Here is a 7,586-nt window from a genome sequence, read left to right as displayed (position 1 = left end):
GTAAAATTATCTCAAAAGCATGGAAACTGATGCAAATGTCCTTTTCTAGGTTCATGACCAGTTTTGGATCCTCCGTGCTGGGGCTGCACGCCTCACAGAGGTGCTGCAAGACTTTTGGGCTGGCATTGTAGTTCGTATGGGTGCCTCTTGTTGGCTGCATGTTGTGACTGAACTGCTTTGAGTTACACCAGCTGTGCCTGCCTGCAACCCAGACTGCTCCACAGCCCCACAAGCAGAACTACAGACTTGGCTCAGCCACCAGTGCCTGTCAGGGCAGGAGCACCATGTCCCCAGGAGCTGAGGGGCAGCTGTGGCACCTGAGGCATGGCTGTGTCTTCCCCCAGTGAGGTTACGTGGTGGTTAGTCTGCTCCCCCTCTGTACGAGAGGCTTTTCTGATAAAAAGAGGGCAAAGACAGAGCTAGCAATGGTGGCTGCCCTGGGTGCTGCTCAGGATCCAGCCGCAGCGCCTGGCTGGCCTGGGGTGGAGATGTGTTCAGGGGAGGAATTTTAAAATGAAGAGGAGCTGCCTTCAAATGGGTCTTCTTCAGCAGGCATGTTTCCTCGTGGGCTTTCTCTGCCTTCACCTGGGTGCAGAGAAGGTATTTTTATTAAGCGGTTGTACGATACAGTTTCATTTGTGGATGGCTGCCCAGGGAGGTGGTTGAGTCACCTTCCCTGGAGGTGTTTAAGGGACGGGTGGATGAGGCGCTGAGGGGTATGGTTTAGTATTTGACAGGAATGGTTGGACTTGATGATCCAGTGGGTATTTTCCAACCTGATGATTCGATGATTCTATGGTGGTTGAGAATTTTTTTAATGTGAAACTAAGTCTGTGTAAATATGTGATCCAAGGTTAGGTTTGAGTAATGGCCGCAGCTGCCCCCTTGCAGGCCAGCTGCTGACTGGGTGCTGGGAGTCTGCGTCCTGTCTCATGAGGTGACCCAGGTTGTGTCCGTCATAATCGCTGATGCCCACAGGGCATCAGCACAGTCTATCACCAGGATGTGCCTTTTGACCACAACTAATGTTCAGGTAGCGCAAGGGAACTAATTCAGGTTAGAGACCTGCATGCCTAGATAATGATTTTATCCTAATTATTGAGGTGGGAGGGGAATGGCCCACAACCAGATTTTTTTAATTGGATCTTAGGATGTTACTAGGTCTCCTTCAGCCATCTAAAGCTTGAGCCTTGTCTGAATTAACCACTGGCTATTGCCATTAACTGCATGGAAGGCACTGACAGTCTTTGGCAGGGCAGAGTGTTTCTCACTCCAGCAGCACCAGGGACACGCTACCACAGGTGAGGGGAAAGGAACAGCATGGCCCAACGCTATGGAAGTGGGACAGGTGACAGGAGCATTGTATATCTCTTCAGTAATGTAATATTTTTCTCTCTGATACTTAGAAATACATTTAGTCATTCTGTCATATTACTGCTCCTCGTGTGTTTCCTTATGGCAATGGGAAACTGCTTGATTCCGCTATTGCCTGCTGTATTCACTGAGCATTTTATCACCAGTTTTGTGAGAATTATCTGTGTTGTCTCTAGTATTGAATTCCTGCCTCGGATGCCATGGGAAATAGATAGAAATCGTGTTGCTGAACACAGGCGACTGCTCTACTTTTGCATCCGAATTAAACGGCTGCCATCTAGTGCTGTGTTTCTAAATATCTGTTCTGTCTCATTAAGTGGACATCACTTTTTTTTTTTTCTTCTCAGAACTAGAGACTCGAGGTGCCAGGAGGTCCAAACAAGCTACAAGAGAGACTGTAGGAGCCTGGTGTCTCTCAGTCAACATCTGTGTACAAGACCGCTGGAGGAGTTGGCTGCTAGAGGGACCAGGAAGTCCAGGCCTGTTACTGTGGAGATTGTGAGATCTGGATGCTGACTAAGCAACCCATCTGTCTGTTTCTGTATGCAAAACAGCTGGAGAAGAGAGGATCTAAAGGTCAGTTAGAGGAGATTGACAGTTTAAGGGGGATCCACAGTGTGTGTGTGTCCATGTGTGCGCTGGGAGTGGAGAAGGGCTGTTTTGTACCAGCGACTGGAGTAGAGCTGTGGACATGCGGTGTTCACCTGCCTAGATGCCTGCAGCTGGGGGAGATCAAGGATCCTATGGCCAAATACTGGGTGAGTCAAGTGTTTAAAGGTTCTTGCTGGTATATTCATAGAGTCCCTCTGTAAGTGTGTGTGTGTAGTTGGGAGTGAGAGGGTCTGCCTCAGCATGTAGACTGCAGGGTGAGGAACGCAGAGAGAGTTTGGCTCTATAATTAGAGGCTTATCAATAGAAGTCTTGAAGATCTATTTCTTTCCCATTCAGTCCTGACACAGAAAGCCAAACAATATAATTATCCTTCATGTCACAGATAAATATTACTGACTCTGAGGATTAACGGCTACAAGCTAACAAAGGAAATGAGCACTGCTTTACATTCAGTTTTGACTATGACTAGGTTTTGCTTGATACGAATTCTCTCCTGACACTTGCCCCCAAACATCGGCTTTTCCATAATGAGTATGTGTTCCTAGGTTAATATGCTTTTAAAGACTTTAGTCCTAGCTTTGTTTATGAAAGTAGCTGGATAGTCCACTTATTGGAATTATTGGTCTTCCCTCAGGAAAAAATACATCAGAAGGTTCCCTAAACTATGTGTATTAGTGAAAATTCATGTTTGGGAAAGGTTCTTAATATTAGGAAGTGATACTGTTTCTTGAAACATATATTTAGCTGTACTTCAAAACTTTCAGTTTTGAAATAGAGATTTGATAGTTCAGCAACAGAATACAGAGTTTCAAAGAAACTGTTCTTTGCCAGTTACTTACCTTGTAAGTTGTTCCAGAAGAAACAAACAAGGTTCCAAAAGAAAAGTAGAAGTGTTTTCACTTTTATTTAGATTTGTTGACAGAGTTTCTATTCAGTAGAAATCATGCTCAATATCTGTGGACTGTGTGTAGGGTCCCACTGCATAGGCTTTATTTTGAGCTATTCTCAGATAGTTCCTCTTCCCATGTGTAACATGCAAGTTTGATATGTACAGCCTGTTTAATAAGATAAAAAGATAAGTAAAATCAGTTGGTAAGAAACACTCCGTCAAAATGCTACAGTGAGTGGAAAATACCCTGGGGGGGAGGATAGTGTATAAATAGTGTGATGAAAATGAAAAAAAAAATATGGCTTTTGTGATTTAAACCTGAGGTCATAACAGCTATATAATGTGAGGAAGCCCAGTGATATACCAAAGCTTTCTCGCTGATCTAAAGTAAACTTTCCCTCCACTGAGTAGACCATAAAATCAACATTTCTGTTATTCTTCAGTTGTAAAATTCAAGTACACAACTGGCTTGCTTAGAGTCACCCTACTGGTGAAAGCACTTGGAGAAGAATGTAATCATATGTGACATAATCATAGCTAAACTCAGATTAATGGGAACAGAATTTCTCTTCAACTTTTTTTCCCAAGGACAGTAGTGAAATATAAAGCCAGGCTTCCAACTTTCCTCAAAAGATTTAATTTCAAAGCTCATCTTCTGATTCAGTTTCTACCATGATACAGAGCTGTCTACGTTGAAGTGTCATCTAGCCCAAGTATTAAAAGTCAGGTTGCTGAATTGCAATGGATGCAGTAGTGTGTGCTGGATGTTTTTCACTTATTCTACTCTTACTCAGAGAGTTTACAAATTATTTCTAAGTATATTAAAACATGCCGATGTCTGCAATAATGGAAATCCGCTGAGGGAACTTGAGCCTTTGTTTGTATGCACATTGCCATTATTTCAGTCATTTGAAACCTCAGTGTTTGCTCTCTTTTCGAAATTACTGTTGAATAATTTCATAGGCAAAATTACTTCCATAGAGTAAAAACTAGACTGGAACAGAAGATAATAATTTTCTCAACACTTCCATTTTTAAAACCATGAATGCTGATTAAACGTATTCCAGGACTGAGTAAGTTTCTGATCCCATTTAAATCAAGATTTATTTACTAAGCTTTTCTATCAGTTTACAGGAGTAAATCATTAATTTGTAAAATGTCACTTGGCTAATGAGTTCTGCTAATTGCTTTAGTGGTAGCTGAAGAAGTGAAAAATTAACATGGTTTAAAAAATGTTGCTTATGGACTACAGCAGTGTGTAAATCAATTCCGCTGATGCTTTCAAATGTTATTCCCTTGGTTTTTCCTATTTTAGCTGATGCTTGCAAATGTCATTCCCTTGGGTTATCCTAACTTAGTTAGAATAGATGTGGAGTTCTCTTCCTGATAATTGTGACATAGTTCCTTACCCTTTCTCCTCCAGGATGGTGGAAATTCTGCTCAAGAGAAAAGACTAACTGCATGCTTTTACTCAGAGAAGAAAATAACTTAGTGTTAGTCTTGAAACAGATGCCTCGTGACCTCTAGATATTTTGAAGCCCTAGGATGAAGGAGGTATTTCTGTATGCTGAGGAAGTTGCAGAGAAAGTAACAGCCACTTCTGACCAAGAAAATAAATACTTCTTGAAATTCACAGGCAAAATCTTTTTCTCCCTATCCTTGTGAATAAACCCTTAAGCAATATGCTCAGCTTTACCCCATCTCCCCGCAGACACTACTGCCAGGGAGATGCCAGAGGAAGAGACAAGAATGCACATGGGACATGGACTCCACTTCTTGCAGTTGTTGACACTCACAATGATATTCATGACATTTTTTTGCTGCAAATAAAGCCTGATCTCTTGGGCCCAGATGACACTTTGAGACCTCAGCTTTTTGTAATATGTACTGCAAGCTCTCATGATGTCAGGGGAACACTTGAAAATATGATCTGAGTGTACCGAAAGCTCTGCAGCCATAAGACAAGTTTTAAAAAAAGACGAAGTGGAGAAAATAATCCCTCCTCCCTATTGCAATGCCATGGGCAACTGAAGGAAGCTGCTGGAGGAAGGAAAAGGCAATGGCAGCTCAGAGCACTTCTGGCTTTCCTCTGGATAAACAGTAGGAGGTCTATGAGGGAAGACTACCACAGAAAAGTTTTCCTGCTGTGATAGAAGTGATTGAACACATCAGCTGAATTAAGAGGACAAGGCTCAGGAATCACAGATAATACCATTTTTCATCTTAACATCTGTCCTTAAGGATCAGAGTTTTTATTCTGCAGAACACAGAGGGGACATGTCACTGCCTTAGAGGTTCGTGTTCTGTTTCTGGCTGCTTTTCAAATCCACTGTCTTCATCTGCAGGTCAAATGAGCCCTAAACACTGGGGATGAATTGTATCCTCAGCTACACTAAAAACACTATTAAATTTAATTATTCTTTTATAGATGCAAATTAGAGCAGAATGTTTCTGTAACTGATTAAAATGTCATTTAGAAATATATGTATTTTTAGAGTACATGGAACTTTTTCAATAACAGAGCCCTAAAACGTTACAAGGAGATAAGGAAAATTTTATTGTGTTTGTTACCACATTCTTCTCTACAGGTAATAGTTAGTGGCTTTTTGCAAGCAAGAGTTCAGAGACCATGAGTGATTGCTGAACACAATCCTCAGAAAAGTTTTCTTCTCTCCAAGGCAATGCTATATTTTTTTTCAGTATGTTATGAACTGGCTGCTGGCTAGAATTTTTCTGAAGACTTGGTAGGTATTTTTAGCATTTAACAATATCCTTTCTGAAGGTGTCAAACTTGACATTGCTGAAGATTGCCATGAAAATAGGTTCATGCTTCTAGCACTGAGAACTTCCCATTAGAAATGGAGTGCTTAAACTCCTTTAAGTGATGGGCTTTGCACAGTACTATGCTTCTGTTTTCCAAGACAAATGAGAAAGTACACATAGGATGGCAGTGTAAGGGCAGGTATGTAATGGGAACCTTCTTCACTTTGCTGCTATCTCCCTCACTTTGGCTGGTACGTATTGGCAGGAATGAGGTGCAGTTGTCATGGAGCATCTTCATTCTTGAACAAAATCCTTACAATGAAAACCTGTAAATGGAAAGTGTATAGATTTGAAACTAACAGTCTTTCTGTGAGTTGATGCTCTGCCTGAACTGTCAGTGCTCTGTGTCTCAGTGTGAGGACATCAAGTGACAAGGTAACACCAGCCTGGCAGAAGCCCTGCAATGCCAAGCAGTTCTAGAAAAAAATATGGGAACAATAGCTCAAGTATCTACTCTTTCACTTATTACATGAACTAATCCCAAAGCCAGCTGTGGGACCAACAGACCAGCTTTAGCATCGTCAGGAACAGATGGAACAGCAGTACAGAAACTCCTGCTTGTTCAAGAGCTGTGCTGTCTCATGGTAAATGAAAAGGGGACTGTGCTCTCCATAGACTTAATTAGAACAGTTTATCAAATAGAATTGTCTCCTGTGAGTACATATGGTCCTGCTCATTATAAATGCCGTGCATCAACTGCCTTAGCAACAAATCTGACATGCTGCTGCAGACATTTCAGTTTTTTAAATAGGTAATTATTCTTGTCAGGGCTGTTTAATCAGGTATAGCTACCTAAGAGTGATAACACAATTTATGCACGTCTTTACTTACATAGTAGCTGTATGATGGATGCATTGACCAATCCAGCATTTTCAAAGACACTGAAATAGGAAATAGATCCAATACTGACATCACCACAGTGAGCATGGCTCTTGGTTAAGAAGAAAAAAAGTCAGTATCTTAATTTCAAGATGCTGTTTCTGGACATGAGGAGTACAAACTCATTTTAGTGTGTTTATTCTTGAGATAAGGCAAGCTGTCACTAAGCAACTATAAAAAAGTGTTGGGGGTGAGGAGGATGGAATGGGGCACACACAAATAAATACTTAATCCAAATGAAATTTATTCTGCATTTTTTTTGAGAAACATTACTGTCCTGATATTGGATCTGATAGGAAGTGATAGGGTAAATGAGAATTCTGAGCAGAGGTCACATGTGGGGACTTAGGAAGAGAAAAAGGTGGAGAATGGTATCTGAAAAGTGGTGTAGATTTGCTATTTGAAATCACCTTTTCCCACTTCGTTATCAGAATGGAAGAAGCAAAGCTAATACCATCATTCCTCAGTTTGGGTGGGAAAAGGAGATGAGTATGAAATCTTTGGGCTCCCTCTCACTCAGATTCCAGTAGGAATATCAGGAAAGAACAGTGGTGGCTGATGGGCTTTGGTGGCCTTACCTGGCAAAACCCAAGGGAAATGCTGATAGAGCTTTTCAGAAGAGAATTCACTTGTATATATTTGTCTTGTGTCCTATTACAGAAAGCTCTATGATTTTAGTTGTTTTGGAGAATATATCTGTATTATACTTTATGCTTTTTAAAGAATATAAGACTGGAGATTAGGAGGCTTCCAGCCATGGCTGATGGATAATCACAGAATTCTTGGAAATAAAATTGCTGCTCATGATGGGTGTCTTCTATAAAAGCAAAATGAAACTGGCAAAACAAACCTAAAAATTACTGAAGGAGAATTATTTGTGTTGTGGCCCAGGCAGAAATCTGATGCAGGTAGGTTCTGAGTAGGACTTCAAAAGGTGGAGAGGTAGACTAAGAACCAGGGGAGGTAGTGACTTTCTGGGTCCCTGGTATTGCCTCTTTTCTTTTGCCTC

This window comes from Phaenicophaeus curvirostris, chromosome 3 (genome assembly GCF_032191515.1).
Source record: "Phaenicophaeus curvirostris isolate KB17595 chromosome 3, BPBGC_Pcur_1.0, whole genome shotgun sequence".
NCBI classification, from domain to species: Eukaryota; Metazoa; Chordata; class Aves; order Cuculiformes; family Cuculidae; genus Phaenicophaeus; species Phaenicophaeus curvirostris.
This window is presented reverse-complemented; position numbering follows the sequence as displayed.